Genomic DNA, 20,812 nt, shown 5'->3' on the forward strand with positions numbered 1-20,812 from the left:
ACATACCACATCTAGTCTCTAAAATATTGTGATTTGCATGAAACTGTCTCTTAGTTATACTGTTTTTTATCAAAATAAGAATGTAATGTTTCGTCATGATGAAATGCATATGCTGTCCCACTATCTCAACAGTGGTGGAAAAAAAAATCGTCTATGAGTAGATATTGCCGCTTTTGCTTTATCATCCTAGGAGAGATGAAACCATGAAGAATGACCAAGAAGGACGATCCGGAGACCGGGAACGAAGATTCAATGGGCCCAGTGGACCGCCCAATATTCCCATCAGGACCGGCGAGGAGAACCATCGATCAGTACCGGATGGAGAAGAAGATGCTGAACTGTGCCATCTATTGGAAGAAGATGAGGAAACATCCCAGATCTTGCGAGTCCCATTCGTGAAATAGAATGGCCATCGCAAGAGGGGGGCTTGTGGGATGTATTTACCCATGCATCCTAGCCCTACCTCAAAACTGTGCAGTACTGACATGGAAAACATCATGATGGCCAGAGCTTCCCAGAAAATGCACAGGGAAATGCATGAAGAATAGGCTGCCACTCATTTTTGCCGATGTTATGGGCACAGAAGGACACTGCCTAAAACCACCATTGGACTACCCGCACAGTAGTCTGAAACCATTGGGAATGGCAATGCTGATTGCCAAATGCAACCTAGAATTGTGGGGAATTCATTTCTTAAATCCCAAAAATGGGTGCAGTACCAGTACTCACCACTATCCAAAAGCCGGCGTTTTAAAACCACTCTGTTTCCCTGAAGGCAAGTCAAAATGCCTATTTTCAAACATTGCAATATGTGCAAAATATTTACTGAACACCAGCAGACATTTGGCAGAATGGAGTGTTGTGTGCCTACAAAATCTGGGAAATGAAGAGCCCAAAACAATGCTTATAACAAAACTGCTATGGAGTCAGCAGTTTAAGTTGCACTGGATTTAAAGACACTAAAATCGAAAATGTTTAAATTGACTGAGTGACCTACTTTTGAGTATCACATAGGTTGCAATTGTTTAAATGTCATAGTTTTAAACTTAGAATCAGCCTTCTAGCTGCATATGTAAAAATGTTTAGTTTTATTTGAATGCAGAAACTGGGGAACAAAAAGTGACATTTTATCTGAAACCCGGCTTAAGGAACTGAATTCTGCCTGGCAACTACCCCCATCAGGAGGGAAATTTGAGTCACCACTGTGTTCCCAGGCCAACCTTCCTTTTGCTGCCCACACGAAGGATATGCCATCTATCTGATAATTGAATTATCTGTGCTCTGCAAGAGAGTGAACAAAGCCCTCTTCACTCAGGCAAAAGTTTTTATTACCGCAGTCGTAAATTGTAGCTTCCTCTTGGCAGGAGCTGGGAGGAGCACTGCCTGTGAGAGCAAGCTGGCTTGGCAGAAACTGGAAAGACTGGTTTCTATACCATGTGACCTGGGAAACCACACCCCTTTGGAGCCAGAACATAACTTTAAAAAGATGAATAACTCATAGAGCGGACATGTGAACATTTTATAAATGACACCATAATTCTTGTGATTTTTCTGCCCACATTTTAAGAGGTTTTTCGACCCGGTGGCGTGTTCAGGGGGGTTTTAGCAGAAAAGTGGATATTACTCTAAATGTATGCATGTTAAAAATCTGAAACTTCATCAGTTAATGTCCCTACTCCCTGCACACATGTATGTAAAGTTGGGTCAATGTCAGAAATTGCAAAATCAGTTAAAAAGTGAAATATGTGCCATTTCTGAATGCAAGCTCCCAGGAAGAGCAGAGTTTGAACAGGGTATACCTCCTGTAATGCATGATGGGTGCATATGATTTTAAAACAATATGTACCTCTGCAAATATGTATTTGTTTCAAATCTAGATTTGTGTGTAAGTTGACAGGAGGAGTGGACTTTCTGCAGGCTGTAAAATGACATCACTCTGACTCACAGTTAATTCCCCAATCAAATGATAAATGGAAGTTTGACCAATTAGAAGCTGAGAGAGAGGTAGGGTCAGTGATGCTAGAACACACCCACATTCTAAACACATAAAAGCAGACAGACAGGACAGATAGGGACTTTCCAAATCCATCTGCAGCGGGACGCTCTGCCGGAAAAATCCATACTTACCTCCATAAACCTCCAGAGAGCCAAACTAGAGACTTCAATCTATCCAGAACTAAGAAACCAGACCAGAGAGAAAGCAGTGCTGTGCCCAGAGAGAGACCCGAGCCCAGTCCAAAACCCTGACCAGATCCGTGGCGAGGCCCATTTCACTCAAGAATATAGTGTGAGTACCTAGAAAACTGTGCAGAACCAATCTCTTAGTTAAAATAATATAATTCAATCCTATTTTAATCTAAGTAGAACTGTCTCCTAACTGTCACCTGTCACTTGTAAAGCTGTCACCTGTGATTTGCTAGTTGCAAGCTGCACTTGTCATTTTGAGCTTTTGAAATTTGCAAACCCAAAAACGACCTTTATTAAATCGCTCATATCTCCACGACCGTTTGGGCTAGAGACTTGCAGTAACTTTCCTCTGATAGCTTAGAATCGTAGCTTTGAATCGCACCAAGAACCGCATTCCTATCCCTTATAGTTTTACCGCAATCGCGGAACACGCATCCGCGAATTTTACCGCGATTTGCAATTTCTTCACATGTAAAAACTGCTGCTGCTTGCCTTCCATTTGCCAGAAATTCGTTTGACCTGCTAACTATCCCTGCATCATTGCTAGTGTGAGCCTGGACTAATATTAACTAGATACCACTCACCCTGAACCTCTGAAAGGGAATTAAAAGCGTTTCCAGCATATTTCTAATTCATTGCCAGCACATATCAAAGCATTTTGGGCCTGTGTTTCCAAAAACTCCTATCTGTTTTCTGTAGTCTAAGCTTGCTGGGGTGAACTGAATTACAGTTGGTTGCATTTCTGAGAACTGTGTGCTTCCTTCCATTTCCTTGCATTGCATCAAGGGGGGGAGGGGATTGCCAGAGAAAAGTGATTACATTGTTTGGTTGAAATCATATTGAGTATTTTCTGTACTGCATTCATTGAATATTGCATCCACCTGAGCTTACATAAAGCATCCTCTACCACATTATACTTTTGTTCCTATTTACCAGTGTGCTATCTTATCCATTTCATGTCAACTCATTAGTGATTATAAAGAAGTGTGCTAGTGCCAGATTCTCCATTGTTAATCTTTATCATATCAGATTAAGGGTGATATTCAATTATTAATTTATTATCAAGTGGGATATATATACCTATTGTTTAAATTATCAAATAAACCTTTTAACTTGCAAAACAGAACTACTTCTTGGCTCAGTGGGGTCAGGGGGATTCCAAGAGAGGGGTGTTATATAGGGGTAGTCATCCAGAACGCATGAACTGGACCTAAAGATATATCAATAAGGGTTTTCATTCAGTATTCTAGACTAGGCGTTAACTTAGCTGTAGTGCTGAATTGAATCCTCTTACAGTGCAATGTTGAAATTGGAGTGCAGGGGGGTGGAGGGGCAAGGGAGCATGCCTATGTGGAGTACCCACATGCAGGCAGAGAACACATGCATGTCAGTCATGCAATGACATAGTCCCAGTGCTGAGAGGAAGGACACCCCAGGCCACATGCAGAAGGGCCAGTGAGCTGGAACATGGACTGGAGGGGCATCCGGGTGACTAGCATTTCAGTAGGGTGCAAGTGTGGTGATGAGGACAGTCCCCGTCTGCTCTACATGTCCACCATCCTGCACGGCAGGCATGCATCAGTGAAGCATTGCATGACTTCCACATGAGAATCATGTACACATGACATGTAGTGCCAGTCATGCACAACACATCACACAAGTAAAATACACATGGCCTCGACAAACATGCAATTACACTCACTGGACTGGGCATCAAAGTCCTGCATCTCTCCCACTCCTTCGACCAATTCTGGTTGTATGAACTCTGCAACGAGTGACTCGTGCGGAGTGAGGTCCTCCTCCTCAGGTGGTGTTCCATTGCCAGTCACCAGAGTCATGTTGTAATTTGAGGCACGCTTCACCTTAGCGCTGCGTTTGAGGTAATTCCAATGCTTTTTGCACTCTTGCGCTGTGCGCACCTTATGGCCGAATGCACACACATGTTCCGCAACTTTCTTCCAGTGGGTATCACGATGGGCAGCCGTAGTTTGACAATTCGGCCCCACTAGCATGTCACGGTTGTGACCCCGCATGTAGTCCACAAGGAAGTACAGTTCCTGCTTGCAGAAAGGCTTCTTCCTCGATGTGCCGTAGGCAATAGCTGTGCCTGGGGTCCCAGCCAGTACTCCAGGAGCAACCTTCCTCCACTTGGACGCATCTGCCACTGCACTTGCCAACACTGGCTGGTTGGGGCAGCCGATGACATTGCTGCCCCAGCGACACGTGCCTCGGTCAGGGCAGCCCAGCGTGCACCTACGGTGTGCCTCCTGACCACCTGGGATTCTGCCATGGACTCTTCAAGTGCCAACGCAGCCTGCGCTGGCAGACCCTGAGCCTAGGTGGTGGTGTCCACAGCTGCACCTGCAGCTCCCCCTACCCTTGGGCCCATTGCAGTCGATGAAACGGACTGCCGGTTCACATGGGCACCAGTGTCAGATGCAAGTACTGCATCTCCTGGAGCCGCTGGGGGTGGTGGCATGACTGCATCAACATGTGGCACAACATTGTGCCTAGCTGGCACACCCCTGCCTCTTCCTCCTCTGCAGCCACCCTGGACACCTACTACCTGGTCACCCCGGCCACGTCCCTGACCACGCCCACCACGTGGAGTATGCCCAGCTGAGGCGCCCCTCACCTTACGTGGCCTCCCAACCATGGCACAGATGGAGTAGTGCCGGCACAGATGTAATGGTGCCAATGGGAGGTGTACATGCCAATTGTCCTCGGCAGCTGGGGTGAAAGAGGTGGGATACAAGATGTTAACAGCACCCCTGCACCTGCAATGACCCCGGTGATTAAGTGATGGGTCACGCAATGCTCAGGCACCCCAAAACTGCTCTAAAACCGTGCACGCAACCCCCGCAGCCCACGTGCGTGGAATCAACCGTGGCACCCAGGAACATGAAAAACGCATACGCGTGGGACACACAGGATACTATGACCTCGAAAACGGTACGCGATACACAGGGGGGCCCGCAGTGGTAAAAATAGCATGCGCGACTCGTCTGACTAGCGTGATAATGAAAAACATGCGTAGCCAATACCCCCGCCAAAAGAAGAGATACGTCCTTGATCCGCTGTGAAGTTGTGATGGCGCACGAAACAACACGAAGTAGCAACACACACTCCACGAAAGGCACTTACAGCGAACTGCTGGCCCCGCTCACATTTAACCCGTGCTGAGGGAAATGCCTGAGCGTGTTACATAACAGACGCGCTTACGCGCTAAGGGCCTTTCCTCGAATTACACGCTGACGTGCTGTTTTTAAACGTGCCTATTCACTCCGTATCAAGCTGGCCGCACGACAACACACGGAAGACCACGCTCCTGCCTAGAAGGCCGAATTGCTGCCCCCCAGAACCCCGAGCACGCTCCCACCTGCCATCTTCTGCTGCCTGCCTGCCTGCTGGCCACAGGCCCTGCTATTTGGTGCCTGCATGTCAGCCATCTGCAGGGGTCCAGTTGCTGCGACCACCCCTGCTAGAACTGAAGACTCCCGACTGGAGTACCATCGCTCCACAGCCCAGCCCCAGGACCCAGTTGCCCACCAACACCTGCCTTGGGGGTTGCCATGTCGGGGCAAACACCATGGGACACCACTGATAACCCCCAGCCAGAGAGGCCGAGGGCTACCAGCTTCAGTGCCAAAGAGGTTGGTATCCTGGTGGAGCAAGTCCTGGGGCAGTATGATGCCCTCTTTGGAAGTTCACTCACCGACAATGAAGGACGGAAGAGGATCTGGATGGACATTGTGGCTGCCATCAACATGGAGGAGGTGGCACCCCGCGACATTCAACACGTCCAGAAGCGCTGGAAGGACTTCAGGTCCAGGACCCTCAGAAAGGCCCGGCGCCTCTTGAAGGCAGCGGATGCTGAGGGGTGCCGGGTTCGCCTAAACGACATCCAGATGAGGGTCCTGGAACGTATACGCCCAGCACTCCACATCCAGGTCCTTGAGAGGCAATCCCGTCCGGAGTCAAGCGGTAAGTGTTCATGCGTACTGATTGGACACTGTGCATGTAGAGGTGTGCCAGGAGTGTGCATGTTGGACAAATGTGTTTGTGTATGTACAGGGACATGAGCCTGCCGCATGTGAGTCATGTCATGTGTGAGACACATCAATGGTGTATGTGTTGAAATGCATGCCGGCCAAATGCATGGGTGGGTGCACACATGTTTCAATTTCAGTTTATGTACTGTGCCATGGTTGTGGTGTCACACAAGGATGCTGGTTCCACATGCATGTATCTGCACCATGCACATGTGCATGTGTGTGTATTTGTGAAATGTGCAACTGTGATACACCATGGATGCATGTGACACCCACATGTAGGGGAGTCATTTGCAGATGTGACATGGATGGCGATGATTTCACTGTGACAGGTGGTGGAGTTGTACAGATGCATTTATGTCTGGTGATGTGTGTGCATGTGTTTGGCAGTCACCATGTTGCATGTGACGTCAGGCTGACCTGCGAATGTACATGCTGCTGTATGTGTATGGATGCTGCTGCCTGCTGCACGATTCCTGTTAAATTGTGCATGTGTGTGTGTTGAAATGATATGTGGGTTGGGGAGTGTGATGGCATGTGTGCATTTTGGAACTGCCACTCATGTGTAACTGTCATGTGTGTATCATACCATTGTACAGTGCCCTGATGCCTGTGTTCTGTCTCTCCCTGTCTGCAGCGTCAACTGATGAAGAGGGCGGAGATGGTGCTGTGGAGATCAGAGGCAGGGATCCCACCGCCAGCTGGAGAGGCAAGGCCCAGCTCCCCTCCCAGGTTGTCATCTCGTTGGGGAGTGAGGAGTCTGGTGCCGCCTCCACGGCCGCAGCTGCCAGGGGTAGGTCGAAGAGGCAGAGGTCGGAGGTGGACTCCTCGGCAGCAGAAGGGGCAAGTGAGACCCCACAGGGTCCTATGGAGAAAGATGGCACAGAGTCATCCAGGTTGGTGGGGGGTTTGGTTGAGGAGGAGGCCGTGTAAGTCACACACACGGAGCCTGGAGGGGGGGGTTCCACTGGTGCCAGTGGTGCAGTCCATGGCCAGGGACAGGAGGAAGCACAGGCTGCCGCAGAGGTGCCTTTGTGTAATCCTGTCCCCGATCCTGTGACTGCATCATCCTGCACCAACAGGGATGCCCTCGTCCAGACCCATTTTCCGGGAGGGGATAGCGGCACAAAAACTGGCCTTCCTCTCCCTGCGGACGTGGCAATCCGGGTCCGGCTTGAGCCTGTCCTGGGTGGGGTGGCGTTGCGTGTTCGTGACATTTGGGATGACATGTGGGGTTCTCGTGAGGACAGTGCACATCATTTCGAATGTCTCGAAGACCGCGTCAACCTACTAGGCAGGGTCACCAGTGCTGGGTTCCTCCGTGTGCTGGAGCTTCTACCGACCCCCTCGTCAACTGAACCCCCTATGCGCCAGTCATCCTCCGTGCCATCTTCCTTCCCAAGTGTCAACTGGGCACCCTGTGGAGCTGCCCCTGACCCAGCGGCCAGGCTGGTGGAGGACACATCCCTGCCACAGTCAGGAGTCGGAGGTCCAGCAGGGGTGGCCACCCCAACAACTGGACCCAGCGGGAGGATGATGTGCAGGCAACAACAGGCAGGACACATGCACGGCAGCAGCAGGCTCAAGGTGGGAGCAATGATGGCTCGAGGCCAACAACATCAGAGGGTCAGGCATCGACCGGAGGGCAGGAGGACTCTGGATTGGGAGTGTCTTCCGTGTGGCAGCGGTTGGACCAGCGGATAGATGCGGAGCGGTGGCGGGTGGAAGAGGCACGGCTCACAATGGTCAGGACGGAGAACTCCATGCGCAGGGCGCTGAGGCAGGCCGAGTGCCTTGAGGCAATTCGCAGGGAGTTGGAGGTGAACATAGCATTGTCCCTGCAAAACCTCGGGGCCATGGAACAGGCCCACCTCCAGGACATAGACTAGGAGTTCGATGATGCCCTGGCCCGGGAAATCGAAAAAAGTGAGCCGTAGGACTTGGCCGCCACCATTGTATATAGTTTGTAGTTTTAGGTTTCATTTTTCTTTTGCATTGATTTGGGGCGCTTGCCCCACCTTTTTGTATATAGTTATTTATTAGGTACTTTTTTATAGGTTTTTTATAGGTTTCATTTCATTTGTTGGGCTCATGGACCCTGGATTTCTTCGTTGTACATAGTTGAACAGTGGATTTATTTTATTTTTTATTTTTTTCTCACCATGGAGCAATGGATTATACTATTTTCGTTTCCTTTGGATTTGCTTTGGTGTCTTTGGAGACTTTGGACAAATTTTCATTTGGATTAATTTTGATTGAGACTTCTTTTTTTTCTGTTTGGGACATGCTGCATTTCATTTCTTGTTTGAATTTTTTTTTAATGTTTTCATTTCATTACCTTCATGTTATGTATAATACATTTTGGTTTGTTACTTCGATGTGTGGTATTCTCTCATTGGTTTCATGCATGTCACGATGTGGGTTTTCGCAATCACTGGCACCCATTGTGTGTGTGTGACGGACATGTGTTGATGTACATACTTGACATTTGGGTTGTGTCATGTAATTGGCAATTCTATGTGGGGTGGATGGAATACTTGATTGGGTGTTTAGGCTGGGGTGGTGTACAGTGGGATTTTGGTGGACATGAGGCCCATGATTGTCGATCTTGATGACTTGTTGGGTGGCATGAGTCGGGGCCTGCTGGTAGGTGCACGTCAATGCTGGGTGGGTGTGGGTGCAGGGGGACATGAGTCGGGGCCTGCTGGCAGGTGCCCATCAATGCTGGGTGGGTGGGGGTGCAGGGGGACATGAGTCGGGGCCTGCGGGCAGGTGCCCGTCAATGCTGGGTGGGTAGGGGTGGAGGGGGACATGAGTCGGGGCCTGCTGGCAGGTGCCCGTCAATGCTGGGTGGGTGCGGGTGCAGGGGGACATGAGTCGGGGCCTGCTGGCAGGTGCCCGTCAATGCTGGGTGGGTAGGAGTGCAGGGGGACATGAGCTGGCCTGCTGGCAGGTGCCCGTCAATGATGGGTGGGTGGGGGGGCAGGGGAAATGAGTCGGTGCCTGCTGGCAGGTGCCCGTCAATGCTGGGTGGGTAAGGGTGCATGGGGACATGAGGTGGGGCCTGCCCGTCAATGCTGGGTGGATGGGGGTGCAGGGGGACATGAGTCGGGCATGCTGGCAGGTGCCCGTCAATGCTGGGTGGGTGGGGGTGCAGAGGGACATGAGTCGGGGCCTGCTGTCAGGTGCCTGTCAATGCTGGGTGGGTAAGTGTGCAGGGGGACATGAGTCGGGGCCTGCCCGTCAATGCTGGGTGGGTGGGGGTGCAGGGGGACATGTGTCAGTGCTCAACAGTGCATGGTGACATGTGGGCTGGCTGGGGGGCATGCCCAGGGTGGATGGGCTTCCTGCGGGTCATGGCCAGGGTGGATGGGCTACCTGCAGGACATGGCTAGGGGTGCAGTGTAGTGCCCTGTGGTGTGGGCTGTCTGCAGGGCCTGAGGAGGGGGTAGAGGGCACACCTGGGAGGATCCACATTGCCAATTCACGTGTGGTACTCCCTGCGCACCCCTCAGAATACACGTACCCCACTCAGCCAGCGAAATCGTGTGTGAAACTCCCAGCGCACCCCTCAGAATACACGTACCCCGCTCAGCCAACAAAATCACGTGTGAAACTACCTGCGCACCTCTCAGAACACATGTACCCCACTCTCCAGGCGAAATCGCGTGTGAAACTCCCTGCGCACCCCTCAGAATACACATACCCCGCTCAGCCGGCGAAATCATGTGTGAAACTCCCCTCGCACCCCACAGAATACACCTACCCCGCTCTCCAAGTGAAATTGCGCATGAAACTCCCCACAAAGCCCTCAGAATACACGTACCCCACTCAGCCAGCGAAATCGCGTGTGAAACTCCCCGCGCACCCCTCAGAATACACTTACCCCGTACAGCCAGCGAAATCGCATGTGAAACTCCCTGCGCACCCCTCAGAATACACGTACCTCGCTCTCCAAGCGAAATCACGTGTGAAACTCCCCGTGCACTCCTCAGAATACACGTACCCCGCTCTCCAAGTGAAATCACGTGTGAAACTCCCTGCGCACCCCTCAGAATACACATACCCCGCTCAGCCGGCGAAATCATGTGTGAAACTCCCCGCGCACCCCACAGAATACACCTACCCCGCTCTCCAAGTGAAATTGCGCATGAAACTCCCCACGCACCCCTCAGAATACATGTACCCCACTCAGCCAGCGAAATCACGTGTGAAGCTCCCCGCGCACCCCTCAGAATACACTTACCCCACTCAGCCAGCGAAATCACGTGTGAAACTCCCCGCGCACCCCTCAGAATGCACGTACCCTGCTCAGCCAGCGAAATCGCATGTGAAACTCCCCGCGCACCCCTCAGAATACACGTACTCCGCTCTCCAAGCAAAATCATGCGTGAAACTCCCCGCGCACCCCAGGATTAAATGCATGCACCCCATCCACCCTCAACATTCCCCACAGGCAGCACATCACCCCAGTGCATGCCCCACTGGCTGCCCACACCACAGGGTGGAGTTTTACATGTGATTTTGCTAGCGCAAGGGGGGTACGTGTATTCTGAGGGGTGCGCGGGGAGTTTTACATGCAATTTCGCTAGTGTGAGAGGGGGACGTGTATTCTGAGGGGTGCGCGGGGAGTTTTACACACGATTTCACTAGTGCGAGAGTGGGACGTGTATTCTGAGGGGTGCGTGGGGTGTTGTACATGTGTTTTTGTGGTTAGGGGGCTGTATGCTGGTCCACTGGCCTTTGCGCCATGTACTGGATTTATGCGCTGTTCATGGCGCAGGGGGCAGGGTTGGGGCGTAACTGGCACTGCTGCAGGGTCGCTGCGCCACTCTGCGCCACGGATGGTTTTGTATGTTAGAATCCATGAATACGCTGTGCGCTGACATGGGTTTTGGCGCACGCGGCTGGTGCAGACTGCCACACGCACACACTGTTTGCCAGCCACGTGCGCCACTTGTGCACCGAATTCTATGAATTACCCTCTGAATAAGGATAATGCTCTTGTGTCAGACCAATCTGATCTCTTGATAATAGGGAAACCTCCCATGCAAAGGTGTTAAGTACAAGTTAAAAATAAAAAGGTGATATCTGAAAATGAACGTGTGCCATTGCTAAGTAGGGGATGGAGCAGCTCGTTCAGGTTGCCCAATTCGGTGCAAGCTGAAAGACTGATTTACTACAGAATACAACTAATGGTCCTGAAGAAGATGGTTTAAACCAACTTAGCCATTAAAACCGGTCGCCCTTTCTGGCCATGGGGGTTCCCATGACCATTTACATACCCCTGCCAATGAGGGGGAATACATAAGCATGAAGATCCCATTGTAATACTCACACCACATGAGCCTTTTAAGGTGTCCCAGTGTGATGGGTACATGTTTTACATAAAAAACACCACTTTTGCATGTGGCCAATTACATGCCCTAGGGTGAATAAAAAACTGATGGAAATCCCACGGCTACATAAAGTCCATGCAAGCTATGCTAGCGGCTTCGACAAGATCTAATAGCCAGTCTTGTTGCCTGCAGCAGCCAATAAATTGTGTTTTTCTTTGGTTGCTCTTTTATGATTAATCTTATTTCTATGAAATGTGTGATTTCCATGAAATTGGTGAGATGGAGGACAGCTTCCTCTTTATCTATCCCTATTAGATAGGCGTTACATCATACATCACCAGGGTCGGGCACCCCCATCAGAGTAGGGTGTTCTTCCTTCAGGGATAGATAGCACATGGTTTCTCCCCATTAGTGTTTGTCTCAGTCATTTGTTCACCAAGTTTCCAGTAATATTGTTTCTCCCAAAGAATCGTTCATATTAGAAGGTAACAATGTGATTATCCTTGGTGGCGATTTTAACGCTCAATGTGGGGTAGCCACAATGAAATTAATCTTTGACAATATTGCCATGTCCAATGTGATGGATAAACCTAAGAGGAATGATAGGGGCTTGGAATGGTCAAACCTTTTGATGGACTGGGATACGTGGCCACTGAATGGGAGAACAATAAGCGATACCCCTGCCAAATGCACATGGAAATGTAGCAGTAAATCTGCTACTTTGGAATATATCTGTGGAAACTTGCCAGCACTTGAAAAAATGCGTGATTTTGAAGTGATACATGTGCCATATAGCGACCATTCCCTCATCAATGCAAAATTTAACATACTTAATCAAGTTTCTAATGAGAGGGGTCTCGCTAGCATTGGGGTAACAAATAGTGGGACTAAAGTTAAATGCAATGTCCCATAAATGAAGAAAATGACAACAAGAATGTGTCGACTAATTGAAAATGTGGATCTTGCAATTGACGGCATGAAGTGTGATAATAAAGCACATTGCACTTTATATCACCATCTTTCCCACTAATACCCTCCAGAGGAAAGGGATATGTAGATCATAGGGTTAGCCTGTGGTAATGTGATAGATTTTAAATAAAAACCCCTGTCAATAGTATGGAAGACTATGTAAATTCAATTGAAAGTCTATAATGAAATGAATTAGAATATGGTAATGTTAGTACTATTTTGCTTGTATACAAATTGATTAATGCTGAATGAATTAAATGTGAAAACAATGTATGTGCCATGTGACATGACTGATGATATCGATAAATTATATGTATTTACTTTTAAGGTTATTTTTATATAAAAGATAATTCTACAGTTGTAAAAGTTCTTTCGAACTAAATACAACTATAAAAAATAAATAAAACACATCCGATTGCCTATTAAGAAGAGACCCACCATGACAGAACAATGGGGTATGAACCCAGTAGTGTGTAATTGCCCTTGTGGTAAATACAGAGTCTGCAGAAACAATAAAAAGAAATGGACATAGTAACTGCCAGAAGTTGGACTATTAATTTATGTATTGTATTTATTTATTTAATTTATAAAGCACACAAACGGCCTGGGGGCACCGAGGCACACTATAAAGAGCTTAACAAACTGTGAGAACACACATGTGATATACATGATCACGTGTTTGTGCAATCAAAGATATATAGGAAAAACCAAAAGGAAATATAAAACAAGAATTCTGGAATGCAAGAGCTGCCTTAAAATAAGGCAGTGAAGGCTCCAATGTTTAAACACTTTATTGAGGCAGGACACAAATATAATGAGTTTCAGTCGACATGTAAGAGGATTCAATTCAACACTACAGCTAAGTCAATGCCTAGTCTGAGATACTGAATGGAAACCCTTATTAATATATCTTTATGTCCAGTTCATGCGTTCTGGATGACTACCCCTATATAACACCCCTCTCTTGGGATCCCCCTGACCCCACTGAGCCAAGAAGTAGTTCTGTTTTGCAAGTTTAAAGGTTTATTTGATAATTTAAACAATATATATATATATCACACTTTATAATAAATTAATAATTGAATATCACACTTAATCTGAGCAGTAATCAATAATGGATAGTCCGGCACTAGCACACTTCTTTATAATCAATGATGAGTGGTTATAGGATGGATAAGATAGCAACACTGGTAAATAGGGACAGAAGAATAATGTGGTAGAGAATGCTTTATAGGGTTCAAGGAAATGCAAGGTTGAATGAATGAAATGCAGTACAGAAATACTCAATATGATTTCAACAAAACAATGTAATCACTTTTCTCTGGCAATCCACTCCCCCCTTTATGCAATGCAAGGAAATGGAAGGAAAGCACACAGTTCTCAGAAATGCAATCAACTGTAATTCAGTTCACCCCAGCAAGCTTACACTACAGAAGTTGGAAACACAGGCCCAAAATGCTTTTATATGTGCTGGCAATGAAGTGAAAAATATGCTAGAATGCTTTTAATTCCCTCTAGAGGTTCAGGGTGAGTGGTATCTAGTTAATATTAGTCCAGGCTCACTCTAGCAATGATTCAGGGATGGTTCTTAAGAGGCAAACGAATTTTTAGCAAGGAAACTGCTGTTTTCACACGTGGAGAAATTTGCAAATCGCGGCAAAATTCGCGAGTGCGTTTTTCGCGATTGCGGCAAAAGTGTATGGAATAGGAATGCGTTTGTAGGTTCGTTGAAAAGCCAAGATTCCCAGCTTTCAGAGGAAAGTTACTGCAAGTCTCTAAGACAAACGGTCACGGAGATATGAGCGATATGGTAAAGGTCGTTTTTCAGATTTGAAATTTTAAAATTCAAAAAGACAAGTGACAGCTAGCAACTAGAAATGACAGGTGACAGTTTTGCAAATTGAACCGGTGACAGTTAGGAGGCAGTTCTACTTAGATTAAAATAGATTGAATTATATTATTTTAACTAAGAGATTGGTTCTGCACAGTTCTGCTAGGTACTCACACTATATTCTTGAATTAGAATGGGCCTCGCCACGGATCTGGTCAGGTTTTAGACTGGACTCTGGTCTGGTCTCGGCACTTCACAGTGATCTGGGTCAGCTCTCTGGTTCTGATAACAGTGGTCTGGGTCAGCTCTGCTCTCTCTCTGGGTACAGCACTGCTTCTGGATCTTTCTGCACAGCTTTCTCTGGAGATTGATGGATTTGAAGTCTGGATCTCTGGATGTGGTATGGTCCGGCAGCATGCTCCGCAGCAAATGGAATTGAATGTCCCTATCTGTCCTGACTGTCTGCTTTTATGTGTTTTGAAAATGGGTGGAAAGGCTAGCTTCCTAGGCCCTACCCCTCTCCACTTGTCATTGGCCACTTCCTCCTCTTCCCCTTGATTGGGGGAATGAAATGAAGTGTCATCATGATGAGGTCTGTTTATGGTACAGAGAACCCACCCCTGTCAAATTACACACAATCTATATTTTGACCCAAAAGACATATTTGCACAGGTACACATTTGTTTAAAATTACATGCACCCATCACATATCACAGTAGGTATACCCTGTCCAAAGCTGCTCTTCCTGGGAGCTTGCATTCAGAAATGGCAACATATTTCACTTTTTGGTCAGGTTACCAATATCAGATTCTTACTCAAATTTACCCAAATGTGTGCAAGGCATGCAGGCATTAATTGATGAAGTATCAGACTTTTAACATGCATACATTTTAAGTAATACCCTCTTAACTGCTAGTTTGCCCCCAGATCATGCCACCGGTTCTAAAAACCTCTTAAAATGTGGGCAGAAAAATCACAAGAATTATGGTATCATTTAAATAATTATGACAAGTCCGTACTATGAGTTATTCATCTTTTTCTAAAACCATATTCTGGCTCCAAAGGGGTGTGGTTTCCCCCCAGCACAAGGTTGAATTTCTGGTTTTTCCAGTTCTGCCAAGCCAGCTTGCTCTCACAGGCAGTGCTCCTCCCCTTTTCTTCCAGGAGGAAGCCACTTTTACGGCCCCCATAATAAACCATCTGCCTGGGCCCTGGAAGGCCCATTGTTCAAGAGGAAGCCATTAATGGCCACTTCAATAAACCCTCTGCCTGGGTCCTATGTTTAGTCTCTAGCAGTCCCTTGATAATCCAATCAGAGAAGTGTCATATCCCTTTTGGTGGGAACAGCAAAAGGCAGGTAGGCCTGGGAACACAGCTGTTGTGCAAGTCTCAACTCCTGTCGGGGGTAGCTGGTGGGCAGAATTCAGTTCCTTAAGCCAGGCCCCAGCTAATGTCACTTTTAGTTACCCAGTTTTCTGCATTCAAATAAAACTAACCATTTTACATATGCAGCTAGAATGCTGATTCTAAGTTTAAAACTATGACATTTAAACAATTGCAACCTATGTGACACTCAAAAGTAGGTCACTCATTTCTTTTAAACATTTAGGTTTTTAGTGTCTTTCAGTCCAAATTTACTTAAACTGCTGAAATCCACAGCTCAGCCAGTCTTGTATAAACCTTCAAGTCACTTCAGAATACAACTTTACATTGGATCCACCTCTCAGTAAGTCTTTCTTTGGCCTGCTTTGGGTTCATTTATTCAGTTTTACACGAAAAAGAAAAAAAGTCTGGTGTTGTTTTAAAACGCCGGCTTTCTGATAGTGGTGAGTACTGGTAATGCACCCATTTTTGGGATTTAAGAAAATGAATTCCCCACAATTCTAGGTTGCTTTTGGCAATCAGCATTGCCATTCCCAATGGTTTCAGACTACTGTGTGGGTAGTCCAATGGTGGTTTTAGGCAGTGCCCTTCTGTGCCCATAACATCGGCAAAAATGAGTGGCAGCCTATTCTTCATGCATTTCCCTGTGCATTTTCTGGGAAGCTCTGGCCATCATGATGTTTTCCATGTCAGTACTGCACAGTTTTTGAGGTAGGGCTCGGATGTATGGGTAAAAACATCCCACAAGCCCCCCTCTTGCGATGGCCATTCTGTTTCACTGATGGAACTCGCAAGACCTGGGATGTTTCCTCATCTTCTTCCAATAGATGGCACAGTTCAGCATCTTTTTCTCCATCCGGTCGGATCGATCGGTTCTCCTCGCCGGTCCTGATGGGAAGATTGGGCGGTACCCCGGGCCCCTTGCGTCTCTGCTCCTGGTCTCCGGATCGTCCTCCTTGGCCAGTCTCAAGGTTTTGTTTCTCCTAGGATGACAAAGGAAGAGCGGCAATACCTATTCATAGACATTTTTCCCCCACCATTGATATAGTGTGGTGGCATATAAATTTATAGTCAAAGCATATGGACATGCACATTTCTTTTTGCATTCAAAAACGAAAACACCCACATTGAGAAACTCAGAACTTGATAGGCGATATGTAGGATATTTTAAGTTAGAACTGAATTAATCTGAGACAGTACCCTCTAGGATCAAGAGGATTCCTCCAGTTGTTGCAGAGTGTGCCTGGGATGGCAACACTTCAACTGGTTTATGTGGACCCACTTGTCTTCCCCCTCTGCCAAACCGCCTTTGGGGATGCGGATCTTGTAGGCCACAGGGGAGATTTTGTCTATAACCTCAAAGGGTCCCTTCCATGTAGGCAAAACTTTTCGCTGTTTGGCCTGGTTCCTTTGGAAATTGTATAGATAGACCCAGTCCCCCACCTGATATTCCTTCCTGGAAGTCTTCAGGTCATAGTGGGTCTTCATGCTATCAGCTGATCTTTCTAGATTCCGCTGAGCATAAGCAAAAGCATGTTGAAGGTGTTTCCTTAAATTCTCCACATACTCATGAGTTGTGGAGGCATTTATCAGTGTCTGCTCTTGGGTCCTGTAGAGCAAATGCTGAGGAAGCACCATCTTGCGTCCAGTCATCAACTCAAATGGTGACATTTTGGTTGCAGATGAAGGGGTAGATCTGATGGCCAATAGGACCAGAGGTAATCGGATATCCCAACTTGGCCCAGAATCTGCCACAAACTTTTTTAGTATGCTCACAAGGGTTCGGTTATATCTCTCTACTGCCCCAGAAGAAGCTGGCCGGTAAGCAATATGCAACTTCCTTTTGACCCCCAGTATCTCCCACATCTTTGTCATCACTTCACTGGTGAAGTGGCAACCTCTGTCTGACTCAATCCTTTGAGGTAGACCAAAACGGGAAAAGATGTGGTTAATCATCAAGGCAGCTGCAGTTTCTGCCTTGCAGTTTGGGGCTGGGAGACATTCCACCCACTTGGTAAACAAGCATGTCACAGTCAACATGTACTTATTCCCCCTAGCCGAGCGAATCACAGGGCCTACAAAGTCGATTTGTAAATCTGACCATGGCAGTGTCATCCCCCGCTTTTGTAAAGGCGCCCGGTGTGTGAGGGATGTCGGCTGAAATTGTGCACACACAAGACAACCCTTCAAATATTGGTTGAGGTCCTGGCCCATGTGTGGCCAGTATGCAACCTCTCTTAAGATTTCCAATGTTGTGTGAAACCCCCTATGACCGGCGGTGGCCGCATCATGGGCGTGACTTAACATCAGGCTTCGGAATGAGGTAGGAACCACCCACTGATCGTGGCCAGCTTCGGATTTCCTTACCAGCAAACCGTCTTGGATTCGGAACATTTTTGGACATTTCATCAACACTCTTAGGTCCTCTTTCCCAATATAATCGGTATCCGTCAGGGGAAAGTTCTCAGGGTCCTCAAGGTGTTGGTAAAACTTACCAATAATTGGATCCCCCTTCTGAGCTGTAATCAAATCAGCATCAGGGGTCTCCTTACTCCATTGTGCAATTGAAAGGTCGTTGTGAGCATTTGTCTGGGACCTAGTGATAGCAGTGACCTGGATTTCCCCCAACAGGGACTCAATCTCAATTAGATCCCCTTGGATGGCCCCGGTTTTGGCCAGCTGATCAGCTAAGTCATTTCCAGTTTTGTCTGGTCCCTCTACTTTGGAATGACCCTTGATCTTTTTCCAATAGATGGTCATCTCATTCGAGGTGACCAGATCATCAATGTTTTGGATCAACTTCCCATGTTTCAAGGGTTTGTTGTTAGCACATAACATGCCTCTGGTTTTCCAATTAACCAGGTGCTCCACGAACCCGTTCCGTACATAATCCGAATCTGTGATTATGACCAGTTCGTGGAGTTGATGCTGGACAGCAGTGAGGATAGCCTGATGCACAGCCATCAATTCTGCCACCTGACTACTTCGGGGACCAATTTTGTATCCAGCGGAGGGTTCTGGGAACTCCTTCACCCATGCATTCCCTACGCCGGCCACCAGTTCTTTCTCCCCATTGTTGTCAACATGGTACGAGCATCCATCCACATAGACAGTGGGCATTCCCTCACACTTGTCTTCTTCAAACCCTTTGTGTGGGGAATTAAGGTATGCCTCCGTGTTGTCCTTGATTTTTAGACTTTCGTCCTCGAGACAGTTTTCTCTGGCACAATCATGCAAGTCAGCCAGACCTTGCGCAAGGGGACTCTTCTTGTTTTGGCCATATCTGACCTCCATATGAAAGCCTTGCATTGACAGAATCCAGGAAGTAATTCGGGAATTTCCGGCCCGGATTCTATCACTTTGGAGATATTGCAGAGGCTGGTGTGGAGTCTACACTATGATGTGTTCCCCCTGGATAAACGGGCGGTAATTCTTCAATGCCCACACCGTTGCCAGGAGTGCCTTCTCACAATCGTTGAATTTTTCCTCCACAGAGGACAAAGTTTTGCTCGCATAGGAGATTACTTTATTGACCTTGTCATGCTTTTGGTATAATACTGCTGTCAAGCACGTATTAGAGAACCCCATCTCCAGGAAGAACTCCTTGTTTCTGACAGGGTAAGCTAGGCAAGGCGCTTGTGAGAGGCTTCTTTTGAGTTGTTTTACTGCCTCGGCTTGTTCTGGACCCCATTCCCACTTGACCCCCCCCTTCAGGAGATGAATCAGGGGTCTGGTGATCTCTGCGTAGCCCTCAATTAACTTTCTGCTGTAATTAGTCAGTCCAAGGAGGCTCCTTAGTTCCCGCAGAGTTGTGGGGTCTTTCAGTTTCTGAAGTGCTTCCACTTTCTTTTCCTGGGGACAGAGACCCTGAGGAGTAATCTCATGCCCCAAGAAATTAACACGGGTTCTACACCACTGTGCTTTCTGAAAGGAAAGTTTTGCTCCGGCGGCCCTCAACTGGGTCAGAACATAACGGATCTCCGCTATATGTTCCTCCACAGATGAACTTTTGATGAGGACATCATCTACATAAGCCAGGTTACCCCTCGCACCCAGGTCGGGCATGGCCTTATGTAGGAAAATGTTGAATTCATTGCCGGAGTTGAGGTATCCGAAGGGAGTCCGGGTCCATGTGTATTGCTGGCCCCCAAAGGTAAAAGCCAGTTTGTATTGGTCCTCCCTGCTGACAGGCACTGTCCAGTATCCATTGGTCAGGTCTATTGCAGTGAATACCTGTGACCCCTGGATCTGGGCCAGCCCTTGGTCAATGTAGGGCAGAGGCCATCGGGAAGTATGGACCCGTTTGTTGAGCTCCCTGAGGTCGGCGCAGAGTCTCCACTGGCCGTTTGGCTTCGATATTCCCAGCACCGGATTATTGAAGGTGCTGTGAACTGGACGGATTATTCCCCGGGACTCAAGGTTCTTAATTATTTCAGTAAGGGACTCCATTGATGCAAGAGGCAAGCGATATTTCTTCACAAACACTGGAGTCATGCCAGGGTCCGTGGGGATTGTTGTTGTGTGGATGTCGGTGCGACCACAGTCATATGAGTCTACCGAAAAGAGATCTTGGAAATCCAAGAAAACTTGTTTCAACTTTTGCTTTTGTTCCAGAGTCACACAGGCATCAGCTAGGTTGACTCTCTCTTCCACCATCTGCCTGAAGCCTGGAAAGACTTCTGGTTTGGCTATCTCCGCGGCCTCCTCCAGCTGGGTGGAGAAGTCCCTGGTCAGAGTGCTGATTTGGACTGGAGGCTTTAGGTGGGAAAGGCAGCCCTCATGGACCTGGAAAATCACCTCATCCCTCCTGAAGTCACAAGTCACATCTTCCGTACCATAAGGGCAAGAAGTGTACACCAGGAAGTTCCCCCCATGCCGGGTAAAAATCCTGTCTGGTGTTGTATTGTCCTCACTGTCACTGTCAAAACAGTCCTTGGGGATTGGTCCTAACAGTTCATTACCTAAATCGATGGAAAAATGTCGGTCATCAACCGCCATTCCAATAATGGTGCCTGCGGCTAGAGTAATACTCTTTAAGTCGCTGTTATCCA

This window comes from Ambystoma mexicanum, chromosome 1p (assembly GCF_040938575.1).
Source record: "Ambystoma mexicanum isolate Mex_15411 chromosome 1p, UKY_AmexF1_1, whole genome shotgun sequence".
Lineage (NCBI taxonomy): Eukaryota > Metazoa > Chordata > Amphibia > Caudata > Ambystomatidae > Ambystoma > Ambystoma mexicanum.